Source organism: Aptenodytes forsteri, unplaced genomic scaffold, assembly GCF_000699145.1.
Source record: "Aptenodytes forsteri isolate BGI_AS27 unplaced genomic scaffold, ASM69914v1 Scaffold9, whole genome shotgun sequence".
NCBI classification, from domain to species: domain Eukaryota; kingdom Metazoa; phylum Chordata; class Aves; order Sphenisciformes; family Spheniscidae; genus Aptenodytes; species Aptenodytes forsteri.
In genome coordinates this window covers 4,715,780-4,730,295 of record NW_008796217.1, presented here as the reverse complement: position 1 = coordinate 4,730,295, position 14,516 = coordinate 4,715,780, and the positions used below count along the sequence as shown (strand labels likewise).

Genomic DNA, 14,516 nt, shown 5'->3' with positions numbered 1-14,516 from the left:
TAGGCTGCAGATGGTTTCAAGGTGATAACATCTCTTTTCCTCAGCTAAACCTACACCACAGCGCAAAACACTGTAAGACACTGTACGGGTGCCAGCTTTGAGAAGACTTTCCTTTGCTGTCACTTGCTACGGTAAATGCCCCACAGCTGAAGGAGCACATCCTCTCTGGACTGTGACACTTGCCCAGAAGCAAGCCCCATCCTTCCCATGCCATGTGGACCTTGAATGTACTCTCCTCTGGCCTACATCTGGATTCCCCTGAGGAGGCAGCTAACAAGCTTACCCTAAACGAGATTGGAAGAGCCAGCTACCACAGCTGAGGAGCAACCCCAGAAGGAGCAAGCCAAACTGACTGCAGGGTCACCTTGGCAGTGGTTGAACACCCATTCATGTGAGGCAACAGCATAGATTTCTGCCTTGTACATACAAGGCAAAATTTTCAGAAAATGGCTGTCCGAGGCAGTTCAGAGGATCTACCCAGTATATGATGAAAATCCTCTTCCATTAGACTTGTCCTTAGGGACTGTTGACGAGTACAAGGCCCTTAGTATGAACAGTATGGAAAAGGATCATACAGAAAAGTTTCTTTGAGGGCTCACCAAGAGATGATCACATTGTTCACTACATTGCATTGAACAGCGGCCAATGACTCTTCTTTGACAGAACATATGCCTCCTTTTTGGTTTTTACAGGCTTTTTATTGACTTGACTTCAGTGATAAAGCAGATGGCCACAGGGGAAGGAGGCTACAGTAGCTCCAGCGCAGAGCAGACAGCATATTTATCAGCTGCAGTTAATGCAGCAGGTGTACCTGTCTCTTCCACATTTCTTAGTGTTTGTGTAGCTAAGCAGAAGTTTAAAACCACAAGCGTTCACATATAAGCTCCAAATTTTGCCAGATAAACAGTGACCCAACTTTTCTTATTGTCTCTTAATTTCCCATGCATTTTGCACAGGCTTTTCTATAGAAAACAGTTTTGCTTTCCACACATCTGTCAGTTCTCCTAGAATGTATTAAATGAATTGATTCTCATTCATTATATTGCTATTTAGCTTACATTTCATAACAACATTTGGTATTATCGTAATTGTTCCTTCTGAATTTTGCACTTGCATAAGATTTCATTTTAATTCATAAAGTCCCTTTGCTGTTACAGGTGACTTTGACGCACATCAACAGCTGGATAGGCAAGAAGCCAAGCCAGGAGGCTTGGCCAATAGTCCTGTGTCAGTAGGAAGGTTATGCTCTGTCCTCCCCTTCTGCCAACACCACCCTGACTCCACATTGCTCTTCCTACCCCTCTCACTGTCCACAGCAGGGAAGTAAGTTGTCAGCATTGCAAGTAAAGCATGATTTTTGCCTTTTTTTCGTCCCTCACTTCTGAAAAGGTCAGTGGGGAGTTCTGCCCTACCTGCGGTGATGTTTGAAATTCAGTAGTCATTTTGAGATATCCACAACTGTGGCACCCAGCAAACTTTTAAGCTAAGTCCACCATCCCTACATCCTTATACCATAGTACCACTGTTGCTCTTCCTTTACAATTGGGGGACGAAACCATGAACACAGGAGAGGCACGCCGACATGAGGACATGCTCTGCATGGAGCTGGGTGCTGCGGAATTTGTTGCTCCAAGCCCGGCGGTCTGCAGCGTAGACATCCCCAGAGTTCCCAGGGTCACAGAGGAAGTCTCTTCTAAGTTCATTTCCCATTTTCTTGCCAATGCCAAAAATCCCCCCTCTCTCTTAAATCTTAGGCTAACTCCTAAAACAGGAACCTCTGGACTGCGAGGGCAGCCTGGGCAGCAAGACAGGAGAGGCAAGTTGCTCCTCTCCCAGCAACAAAAACAATTCCAGAGAAATTTCACATGCAAAACCTTTCAACAATATATTACATCTTTTTCCCAAGGGACAGAGTTGATGGAGTCCTTATTTATTAGGCAGCATAGAGACATATTCTAATGCTGTTTTCAAAACAAGTCAAGATCTAATAGTTTCGGGAACCCTTACTGTATTTAATGTATAGTTTGTATTGAAACCCCTGATTATGCATATGTTTTCTATTATGCTAGCTGATGGTGTTGCATTGAGTAGTACTGAATAATTCAGCAGATTTAGCACTAGTCAAGTGTAAATCAGTCAGATACAGTAACACAATAACCATGCCTTTAAACTCTTAAAAATATGTGGAAACTTTATTTCAAAAAGGGGCGTACTCCATTTTCCACTGGTCCGATGCGAGATGTTGCATTTTTGTTTTCTTGGCTATCCAACGAGATTTAATTAAACAATAAACTAGTTACTGTGGCAGAAGTTTAAAAAAAAAAAAAAAAGCCTTTGGAGTGTTATGTTTCCTTTATTAGCATAGTGATGTGAAACTAAACAGAAAAAGCAATCTAATAACAAACATTCCTTTGAGAAGGGCTCCGGGAGCAAAAGGACATCCACTTATTGTTCAGCCCATCCCATTGGTCCGTATACGGCAATAAAGGTACAATAGAAGGAAACAGGAAACAGACTGGCACATCTGCATTATCTTATTAGAGGCTAATGGATATCTGAGAGGAACATGCATCTGATGCTGAATAGTCTGTACCAATCTCCGAAGCAATTACTCTTAATTAGTGGATTCTGTTTATAGATGGAACTTAGTGTACCCTTCTGTATCAAAGAGATGCAGGCATCTGGAGAGAGATATGGTTTTCTTAAAGGGAAAGCACTACAGCACAATGTGAGGGTTGGGTTGGGGTGGTTTTTTGGCAAATAAAAGCTCTCTGAAGCATAACATATTCTACTGCATTATTAATCAAAAGAGGATGCTGGTTTAAAAAAAGGAAAGAAAAAAAAGACCATACTGTTAATCTCAAACTCTGAAAGTAAACACAGAAAGCTAATACTTGCATATGAATTATATGACAAAAACCACTTTGATGATAAGCAAATAAACAACCGAGCCTAAAATTTTCAACCGCTGGCCAAAAAGCTTAAAATAGCAGCTTAAGTCAGAAGAACAACATCTGCATTTTGTATCTGCCAAGTCTGCAGCCAAAAAAAGTAAACCACTCTATATGACCAGATGCATGAATAAAAAAGAAAACGCATGAAACAGAACTTCAAAGTCAGTTTACTGAAAAGCAGATCTGTAGCTCTTACATCCCATAACCACAATTGTCATATATTTCCAACTATAGGTGCAAGACTTATGGGAGGAGGGAAGATAAATTGTTGTAACAGAATTAAGAGACTATTACTAAGACACTTTTCCTACATCTTGGTATGTAAGATAGCTGTCTACTGGGTGACTGTGAATTCCTTTTTGTCATAAAGCTGACACTTGCAGAATGGGTTTCTGTTTTATTTGTTTTTTCCTGACTGAGATTGTTAAGAGATGATTAATATAATTAATGCGATTGTTGTTTATTTGAAAATCCTATTGGGAAGTATAAAAAGGGGGGGGGTAAAAAAAAGCTTCTTTTTCCCTAAGCAGCTATGCTTCGTATTGCCTGCATTGCAAACACACACTGATATATGCCTGAAAAAAACCCAAATCTAAATCTGAATGGGGAAAAGAATTAAAAAAAAAAAGTGAGACACAATGACACCCATTTATTTAAACACCATACAACAGTACCCTGCTGTGCCAGCTATTGATTTTAGTGGAACTGAGAGTCCATGTTGGAGAGTAGCAGCTGTGAGTACATAGCCTGAATCCTCATATGGGAACAATACTCTGTAAGCAGAAAAACCTATTTCAGCCACCCCTCACATATAACATATAACATTAAAAACACACACAGCTTACATTTCAAAATCTGAAAGGCACTATGGTTATTTGTTCCACAAAGGTTCAGGGGAATTATGAATTTATTTGTGCTAGCACAATGCTAGCATAATGAAGAGATGTGAAGGACTGAAAATCCATGCTTCACATGTCTGTTATTCTACAGAGATGTTAATTCTGTTCTATACTAACCGTATTTAAGATCCTCCCACTGCATCAGGCAATTTCTCATTTTCTCCTGTTGTTTGCTGTTTTAAAGGGCTCTTTGTAACTGAGGTGTGGGGTGGCTTTTTTTTTTTTGGGGGGGGGGGGTTGTTTTTTGGGTTTTGGGGTTTTTTTTGGTTGGTTGGGTTTTGGGGTTTTTTTACAGCTATCTGCATTCCATGTTTCTTTCATTACTCAGCAGTTGCCAAAACTATACTGAGAAGTAAAGATAAATGGTTAGGTCAGGTGATGGGGTTAACAATTTACTGTGTGTACTGCCCCGAGAGCCAGATATAGTAGAACTGGCTCATGTTTATGTACAGGATGAGAAGTTGATTTCCTGTGCAGTGGCTTTCAATCACCTCTACAAGGAACTCTCTTGCAGTTTTCTGCAGAGAATTCAAGGGGCTTTGAATACATTTTGTGCTGGCATATAGGATACTCTGCTTTGTAACTAAATGCATTCCTTATTCTGCCACATTCAAAAATCCCAATGGACTGTCAAGAAAAGAAGTTCTCTTTCATTTATGGAAACCAAAAGGAGGGTAACTGAGCTTCCTGCTCCCTGAGTTTAAGTGAACTTTTACACTGATGTCCCTCCCCAACTTTAAAAGCTATTTCTTAATGTTTAAAATTGCTCTTTCAGTGGAATCAAAACTTCTGTTCTTGCATTTTTACCTCTGTTGGTCCTTATTAATGTTTCTAAGGATGTAAAACAGTAACTCCATATTGAAAATATCCTAAATGAGAGACTATCCCATGGGCTACAGAGGTTTAGGAGATCAGAGATTTGCCAGAGCAAACCTGTGGGGTTGTTTTGGGGTTTTTTTTTTTTCAGACTGAACCCATTTCCCTGTTTCTGCCCATCCCCAGACTCGAAGGGAAAAATACATCACTTCTCTCAAACACAATTTAGATGATCCACAATTTAAGCAGCACAAGGCAGCCAGCAAAAACAGCTCTTACAAAGCAGGCTGGTCACTCAAGTCACATACAACCAGAAACTCCAATACGAAGCTTTTCCCACCCAAGGTGCTATGCCTACTCCTTTAGTCTTGTTCTCCGACTACATTTTTTCAGCTGGTTTCCTTTGTTCCTGCACAGTTTCTCCCTACAGTTCAGAAAAACTAGACTGGACTTTGCAACCCAAATTGTCCTTTACAGTCCTACATGTCCAACCAGATTGTTTTGGGCCTTAACCTTCTAGCTGATGGGAAATATGTCATGGCGAGCAATGACAAATACAACACTTACCATCACTGCAACTACTAAAAAGGCCTTATACACCTGCTTCTACGTAAGATGGCAACCAATGAAGAGGAAAAATTATCATTGATGGGACTAAGGAACCTATCCCTTGGGCTCCCCTCTCATCATCCAGTCAAGGCAGAGAAAAAGAACCACAGATAACAAAGGTGAGCTGCAACCAGTGCCAACACACTTCTAAGATTTGGGAAGATTTACACAGGCCAACAGGTAGCACCTTAAACGGACAGTGTACTCAACTATCTATAAAGGTAAGGTAGCATCGCTGATCTCTGATTAAGTTCAGAATGGGACACACTTCCTGTCCAGGAAAAAAATCTTCCATTGAAGGTCTTCCCCTTAACTGGCAATTAACTGGTCTTTAACTCTGGCTACAAGGCACCTCAACATAGCATCGCATCAACTCCCAGTCAAAGCAAGTTTTTGTGAGAAGGGCTCTTGGAAAGAGATGGGAGGCCAGGGGAAGGGAGACTGAGTAAGCAAGGAAAACCACATCCCGCTGTCTACATTCAGTAATGTCATCCAATATTATGGAACGTGCAGATGTTTACAAGCATGCCAACCTCTTCCCAAGTTGTGTTACAGCTAGGAGGATGTGGGGGATCTATCTGAAGACTCCCAAGCATGCTCTCAGAGTGCTCATCCTTAACTTTCTAGCTGATGGGAAACATGTCACGGTGACCAATGACAAATACAGCACTTACCATCACTGCAACTACTAAAAAGGCCTTATACTGACTGTTTATAACCTTTAAGAGGCCTCTGAGATCAGTAAGAGAGGTCAAGTGATGTTATTGTTTTGGTGACAGACGGAAGATCCCTAGTAAATGATGGTGGCCTGGGAATCATTAAAAGAACGGAGTACTTAATCTGCTCAGAGGCTGAAGAGGGAAGCAGCTTTGGAGGGCAGCTCCTTGACAGAGAAGTACGTCTCTTTGGGAGGCCAACACTCTGTGGTCATGATGAGCACTGCAGGTGAACCACTGAAACAGGATGACAAGATAATTCATTAAAGGAGAGCACAAAGACATGCAATACCAGTGGTAACTTCTACTGGTGACAGTAAGTGGATGCTGGTCTCAAAACCCCAACCAGTGAAGTCACAAGTCAGGACAGAGGCTCATCAAATGCTCTACGAGTGGCAGGCGCTAAAAACGTTAGTGTTGATGGCTATGCTTTATCCGTACATCAGTGTAGGTGATGTAAAATCACTGTAAGCTAATATTGGGAAGGATCAGGGCAATTTAGATTTGCAACATTTGCTGTTAGCCTTCATTGAATAAGACATTGCTAGAGATGACTGTCCCAGTACAGAAGCAAGTCTCATCTGTCTGTTCAGCCTTAGAGGTACCTTCCTGAGAAGTCTTGGTCTTAGCAGAACCGTCACAATAAAGCAAAGCAGCACACCATCTCCCTCCCTGAGATCAGTTGGGTAGCCTTCCTCTGCATGGACCCATACAGGATATCTTTAGTGGCACAAAGGATGGAACCTAGTAGTCAAACTTAGCCAACCCGGATGTCTAGCCACAACTGCAAATAGTGGCATTAGACTTGCCTTCATCGCCAATTTAGGGAAGAAAAAGCTCTAGAACTTCAGTTTCCACTTATGCTTTGTTCAATAACTGGACAACCGGTAAATACAGATCTTTTTGTGCCCCACTGTGGCAGAGACGCGCTGCCTGGAAATGCACTGAAGAAGGGTCAGTGCAGCATGTGATCTTCACACAGTATGCAAAGAAAAAAAGACTTCAACAGTCACGGAGATAAACAAAGAGGAGAATAAAATTCCATTTAATTTGGAAAACACGCACCACAGTGGATGGCTCTGCCTCAATTCAGCACACTTCACTTTATATGCCACACAGAGAAGGATCCTGCAAGAGTCCCCTTTACTGCAAAGAAAAATTCTGCTATCTGGAGTAATCTAAACGCATTGTTAGGATGAGCATGTGGACTCACTCAAAAAATGAATGATGTTTATTCAGGAGGCTGCCTGAGAAACCTGAAAGAAGATTTTGTTAGGGATATGCCTGAATTGTGAAATGATGATCTAGGCTTCTCAATCCCCCAGACAGAGTTAGGAGGCAGGACGCTATGTTCAGGAGGTAGGTTCAATCTGTTAGCAGTCCAATTTTTTTGCGCTACAAGGCTGGAAATTCTACTTCCTTGGAGCTAGAGGAGTTTCTATCCTTGCTGCACCCCTTTGTCAAGTGAGGAGGGTGATCCAAGTGGAACAGGGGAAAAATAGCGTTCAAGCATTGCTTGTGAACTTTGTTTCTGAATACTAGTCTGTTGGAGTAGAGGTGCATCTATCATCTTAGTATCACAGAGGTGTGGACACTGTGCTAACACAAAATAACTTAACACACATAATTTATCATCTTTTGTTATACATGGCAAGTCCAATAGTATGTCTGCTGAAAGGTTCTGTAGTTTCTCTGAGTTATTAGAGTCTTCAGTCCTACTTTACCCAGAAGACGACATTTCTGCTGTCTACTTCAGGCTCCTGAACCTTCACTTATTACATATCACAAGTTCCAATATATTCCCAGTAAGACTCCCCTAGGGTCAGCAGAATATGCCAGAGGGCTGGTGGAGATTATGAACATTTATTTTAAAACCTCTGTTCTCTGTAGCTCCCTGTCACAGGAACAATAGGGTAGGAAAATTAGGAACAAGCGCCGCCATTAACTAGGAAGGGACAAAGCCACAGAGTGGACTGCAGAACAAAAATAGCATTTTTATTGTCAATATTTTGCTTAACAGGGAGCCAACAAAGCAATTGCAAAACGCTAATAATACGCTGAGATAACTCTGCACATGTAAGCACCTTCAGAGTCATCCTCTGAATCATCTGAAAATGTTGCAAAACCTTATCAGTCAGGTCATAAGGACAGAGGTGCAATAATCAATCACGGTAGCCACAAAACCAGCACATCTTTTCCACATCCTAACACATTCAGAAGATCTATGTCCCAGAATTAGTCTGAGAAAGGTGCTGGACAGATGGATTACATCATCAGAAAGACCAAAGTGAACTACAACCTTACATTTCACTTCCAAAAAGCAACCTAACAGGAGCCTAAGCACCGACAAAATTCAAGGAGACTTGTGTCATACACGTCAGTCTGCGAAGTAGGACTTCTGATGCAATACAAAGGTACTCCTGCAGAATTAGCAAGTGTGTGAATTAATCACAGCAATCACTCCCAACAAGTCCATTTCTGAAAGCATCTTTCCATTGGTAAATGCAAGACACCTTTCCCACTTCTGCAGACAGGGAAACTAGCCTGAAGTACTTCACATTTACTGTGGAGGAAGAAGTTACATGCAAACTCTTAGGAATGGAGACGGGTAATATGAAGAACCACCTTGACCCGGATCAAGCACTCAGCTGGGCAGTACTTTGCTTCTGAATGCATCGGGATCACTAATCTTTCAGCTTCACTGGCTAAGTAACGTATTAAAATTATTAATTTTGAAAGCATTCAAGAAAGTGAGCATTTTCATAATTATATCATGAGGTACGAGTTAATTGTAAAGCTCTCAATAGCATGTGGAATCCCATAGGAGCTGCTACACTTGGCTGACTAACAGTCCCCAAGAAGACTCCTCCTGCAGAAGGGCAGGGTGCAGTCAGGCAGTGCTTCCTCCAACAAGCCTCCAACCAATTCTGAACCACCACGTAGCAAAACAACAGCAAGGATATTCAGCCTCGGGAACAGGATGCCCATTTCTGCAACCTCCAACCCACACACGCTGATAAATGTAAACCAGTAAGAGAAGTAATGCTCTCAAAGCTCCCAGCAGCACTTTCCTCCCGCATGCCAGGAGTCAAGCCTGGTATGCTGCTGAGTAGAAGCCAGCGCAGACCCATCTCCTGGTACTGACACCACCATCTCTGCCGCAGCGGCCCAAGCCTCCTTTGTGCTTACCAGGCAGTGCAGCCTGAGTCACTCTGCCAGGTACTCTGCTTTTATTGTACAATAATAACGTACCCAGAGCCAGACAGCGGGGCAGGTATGCTTTCCATACCACCTTTCCTGCGTGCCTGGTAATCGCCTTTCCCCACTGCAGCAGAATGACCTTATCAAGGTTCTTCCTGCACGATTTTCAGGACAGCAGCACTTCACAAGTCAGGATCCAGCAACCCAATGCACCACAAAGGACACCGAAGAGTGAGAAGCTAGAAGCCAGGAAGCCCAGCTGGGTGCCCAAGGCTGATAAGACAATCTGATTTAACCATGCAAATACCAGCAGCCAAGTAGAGCATATCTTTGAACTGGGAATGCAAAAGCAGACATGTCACAACAGAGAGTGCTTTTCTAACAGCACCTGAAGTTTCTTCAACAGATGCACACATTGGGTGAGCAATTGAATTAATCCCCAAGAGACCAAAGAAAAAAAAAAAAGAGAGAGAGAGGGAAAAAAAAGACGATCTTCGCTAGTAAGACAGAGCCATTCAAAATCCACTTATGATTTTTGTTAATTATAATCAGGCCAAAAAAAATCACTAAGTAGAATAGTCCAGTCAGAGATGGCTGAAAGGTACATGTTGGTTCAAGCACATCCCTCAGTATTATCCTGACTGCATCCGCTTCCCAGCTAGCGCTGTCTGTGCCAACCGGGTCTCAGACGGTTGTCCATTATATGGGGTGTCACAGAGTACCATATGCTAAAGCAAATCAGAAGTAAGCAGAAAAAAGCAATTTAAGTGTCCTCAAAATGATGCATAAGCAAGAGAATGCAATAAAGATGTCAGCTAACGGAAATAATCTCTCAAAATAAGTGAATTCTGTAAAGGCTGTCACTTCTTTATACAAGCCATGGTTCTTGAAGATACTCTGCCCATATGGATTCTATGACAAAGTTTTCCAATTCCCAACATGGAGTCCATCACGGCAGGGATTGTGAGCTGGGGAGAACCGTGGTCACTCCGCACCGTGTATCTGAGTTTACGAGAGAGAGGGGAAGGGAGCAGAAGTGGGAAGAAAAACCAACATGTTGGGTACAGTCACTGCTGCTTAATTTGATGACAGATGTGAAGAACCCCCCTTTCACAAATACACAGCTCATCTGTGCTGTCAGAGATTCACAATGACAATGATTTGAAAAAACACCCCAGTCTACTTAAAATAATTATTTAAAATGAAAAGTGACTAAATTGTGTGGTATACTAAGAAATTCAAGGATGTTATTACAAGCAACATACCTGACTGAATGACACATGAAAGGAATAGTCCAAGAAAAATGATGCAGAGCTCTCATATAGCAAGGGATGGAAAAGATACTGAAGAAGATTGAGAACAAGCACTCTCTAGATCATTCCTCTATATAAACAGCTGTATTTATGACATGGACTAGGTCTCATATTCATGTAACCACTCTGGCCCTGGTTTTGCCAGACAAAAATGTGTGCTTTAATTTTTAATGTACGTTATCAAAAAAAAAAAACCAACCTAAAATAATAATGGGAGTCCATGTGTTAAAGAAAACCATAGGATCTCCCCTCTTTTAACACATTTTATAACCACAGTAATACGCTTATACTATGGTTTTACCATGTGTGAGCTAAGACAATTTTTTCCTGCATGTGTTTGAACAGTAATGATGGGCCTTAATAAAAAAAAAAAAAAAATCAGGTGTATTGTCTTTATTGGGAGAGTATAAGGGGTTTGCAACAGAAAGAAATATTTTCTCTTGTACAAAGAGGAACGTAAAAATGTAGCCTCTGAACGTTAGATCTAAGCATCAAAGACCAAATGGCCTAAAAGTAAAATAGTAAGAAAATTTGAGAAATGCTATAGTGAGAGCTTAAATTCCAGTCTAGCATTTGATTTAGTGATAATCCTCCAAAAACAGTTCTGCATCTGATAAACACAGGTTTAGGATCCAGTTGTTGACACATGGTAAGGAAATGAAACACATTCTCCCTATATGAAGTTCTGGGTGAAACAAAGCACAATTGTATCCCATGTCTCTAATGCACCTTTTAAAGCAGTAAAGAGAACTGAAAGTCATCTACATGAAGCAGTATTGTCTGACGCGCTAAAAAAAGATCTGAATTAAAAAGCTTGACTGTCTCATCCACTCTTAAGCCTTAGAAAAATAAAGGAAGTCCAACTTAAGATTTGCACAGCAAACCTAAGGCACACAATTCCTTGATATTACAACTCTGCTTCACATACCTCACTGCAAAGGTAGGTTATTCACTGAACCTCTTTGGTCAAGCAAAATAGAAAAACCCTCTATTAAAAATGAGTGAAGGTAGAAAGTTGAGTTCACTGGAACATAGCGAACACCGATTAATAACAACAACAACGATATATTTTCCTTTAAGAAATTCTCCACTTTTAAAGAAGAAACAGAAACGGGTGACGAAGGCACCCGTTCACACACTTCTGAACAGAATCCATCATTTAGCCATATACCAGCCAACCAAGATTACTTTGTCCCTCAATTTTTAAAAGCACATAATTCTGAATAATTATGTTACTCAACGGTCCTGAATATTACTGAATAGCAAATCCATCAAACAGGAAGCTGAATTTTATAATTTAAAACATGCATACGGGGGGGGGGGGGGGGGGGGGGAAAATTAGATACACTTTTTGAAAACAACATACAAAATTACATAGCAACAGTGTAAAAGCTTCTGGACAATTTCCTTTCCCTAGCCTCCAATGGAGGGCTTATTCCAGAGAGACAACCCTCAGCAGACAAAGCCCGCTTGTAAACATAGGAACACAGGAATTGCTGTACTGGGTCAGATTAATAGTCCATTTAGTTCAGTAACCTCTCATTTGACAGCAGCCAGCATCAGATGCTTCAGGGAACGGATGAAGAAATCTCTAGGAGAGCAATTACAGAAAAACTTTCCCATAAAATTTCTTTCCAACTCCCATCGTCTACTGGATGGCTTATGCCCTGTAACAGGAGATTTTCTCTTGGTCTTTTTGTTTGTTTTTGCTAGCCTGAATAATACAAATAAAGCTAAATAATACCCCAAGCATTGTGGATATCTTCTCTATCTATATTCCATATGTTTTTAATCCTCAAAATTGTTGGCCCTAGCAGAATTGAGAGGCACCAAGTTTCAACATCACCAGTGTGCTGCTTAAAATAATATTCTGCTATGCTTTTAAATAACCCTCTCATTTTCCCTGGATGATCCTGTGTAGTTATAGGACCTAGTGTAACATAGTAAAAGAAAAGTTAAGTGGATGTAACTCACCTTCTTCAAGAGTCCCTGCTGCTCTGTTTTTCTCAACACAGCGCCTCTTCAGAAAGAGGCTTGGAGAAGGCAGAAATGCCTCCAAATTCCCTCCCCCACCCCAAATGTTTCAGGTTTCCTTCAGGACAAATATTAGTTTCTTTGTCAAATTTACTTGTCCATCTTAATTGCTAGTATACACTTCTTCGAATGTCACCCATCTAGTTAACAACTTCCTCAGATTTCAGGGCAAACACTTTTCAGGGCAGGGGGGAAAAAAAAAAAATCAATTCATGAATAACAAGTCAAGAGGAGCAAGTCATTTCTCTAATTAAGGCATTGACTTTCTTCTAAGATTGCACTAGAATTGCACTAGAATTATCTGTATAGTCAATTCCATGTTAAAAACCTAGGTAAATATTAGTAAAGAAACAATTACGTCAATTAATAATAGCAGTGGACAGATAAACACTACTGAGGGGACTCCATTCGCCCCCCAGACAAACACAATGCCAGTTTCTAAATGAAGGCAGGAGGGGAATAACATGGACCCAAGCTGCCCAAAATACTGTATTTACATCTGCACGTGAACACTTAGGCTCTGTAAATACCAAGCCATTACCAGTCTGCTTGCCATCCCCTCAACTGGTCCACGGCAAGCAGCTAAGGGGGAAGGGAAGCTCCAGGCAAGCAGGGACAGCAGCTCTTGGGCAGTCCGCCTCATCGTTTGACCTCTGGTTGGCTTTAGGGTCACTCGTGATTAATCCATGCTGGCTGAAGTCTGTGGGCTGTCTCCAGGATTTTTGGAGAAGGTTGAACATTTGCAATTTTTGTTAATTTATTCACACTGTCCATGTCCATATGTCTTCATTTGCAAGTCAGCTCAAGCATAGAAACGAACAGAGCACGGGCAAGTATTAAACTAAATTATTTCAGCAATCACATTACTTTTGGTAAACTGCCTTTTGTCAAACCAAAGCATCTGCAGCTCAGAAATGTAACTTCCAAATTTAGAAACTTTTCACAAAAGAGTATCAGTTCAAATAGATTTGAATGATGGCAATCCTCCAAACATTATTGCTGCAAATAAGACTAGCGTAAGCAAATCATCCCTTTCAAATCAGTTGTGACAGAACACCTGAGCAAGGAACAGCTACATGGGAGAATTGTTTTATTTCCATTTTTAAGCAACACAGCGTGAATATCATACTTCAAGTTTCCCCAATCTCTTATAAAATTACATTCTCCCATTCAGTTCCACCTATATAGAGTCAAAAGGCATAGCGGAAACAGTAAGCGTCTGGCCATTGCTTGAGATTCAGGCTGAAGGAGGAATTAAATGAACAGAAACAGCTGCTGATGGAGAGCTGGGAAGCCTCAGCGGTATCCTCCTCGTCTCATACTGCAGGTCCTTCCAAATAAATTCAATGCAAAGATTATGTCGCGTGGGCAGACAAAAAGTGGAACCAGGTCTGTATCCAAGGCCCAGCTCATGCTCACATGTGATCTGCCCCTCACAAATATCAAAGAGATACCACAGAGCTGAAAACATCTGGCAAAACACAGCACAAGGAACCCTTAGCCCAGGACTCCCGGTGCTTTCAGGGACTGATGGCTCAGATAAGCACTGCTGAACATCTGCAGGATCTCCTCACAGGTACAAAAAGCAAATACCATCAGGCAGGACGGCAGGTGAGGGGTGTTCCTCATCTCAACACAACTTTTCAAAGAGGGCAGCACGGTCTTATGTACTAGGCGAGAGAGTAAAATGGATGCATTCAGGTTTTTACAAACGTCACTATCATCTTTTTCTTTATTATTCACAGGATTTAAGAGACGCTTACCCCACCATCAAGGGAGTCAGAGGCTCAAAGTAACAGTGTTGCACTATCAGCAAAGGGAAAGTGTGAAAAAAAAAACCCTATAAATCAACCAACTTAACTAGGATGGCTCAAAGAAGGACAACATGTAAGAAGCAAGTTCAAAAATACTAGAAACCACTTCCAAGCAACGTCAAGCTGACTGAAATCTTAAGAGTTTGGAAAAAAAAAAATT

At 41.3% G+C, this 14,516-nt stretch overlaps 1 protein-coding gene across 1 annotated transcript in view; it reads right to left on the bottom strand.

The window, feature by feature from the left end:
- Nucleotides 1-13,376, bottom strand: part of RARB (retinoic acid receptor beta) — a 217,077-nt gene extending 203,701 nt beyond the window's left edge. Inside the window, exons 1-2 of the mRNA XM_009288614.1 lie at nt 13,363-13,376; nt 5,010-5,017 (exon numbers count right to left, since the gene is read on the bottom strand). The gene's annotated coding sequence lies outside the window, so the exon portion shown is untranslated. The remainder of the gene's footprint in view (nt 1-5,009; nt 5,018-13,362) is intronic.
- Between the last annotated feature and the right edge of the window lie 1,140 nt (nt 13,377-14,516).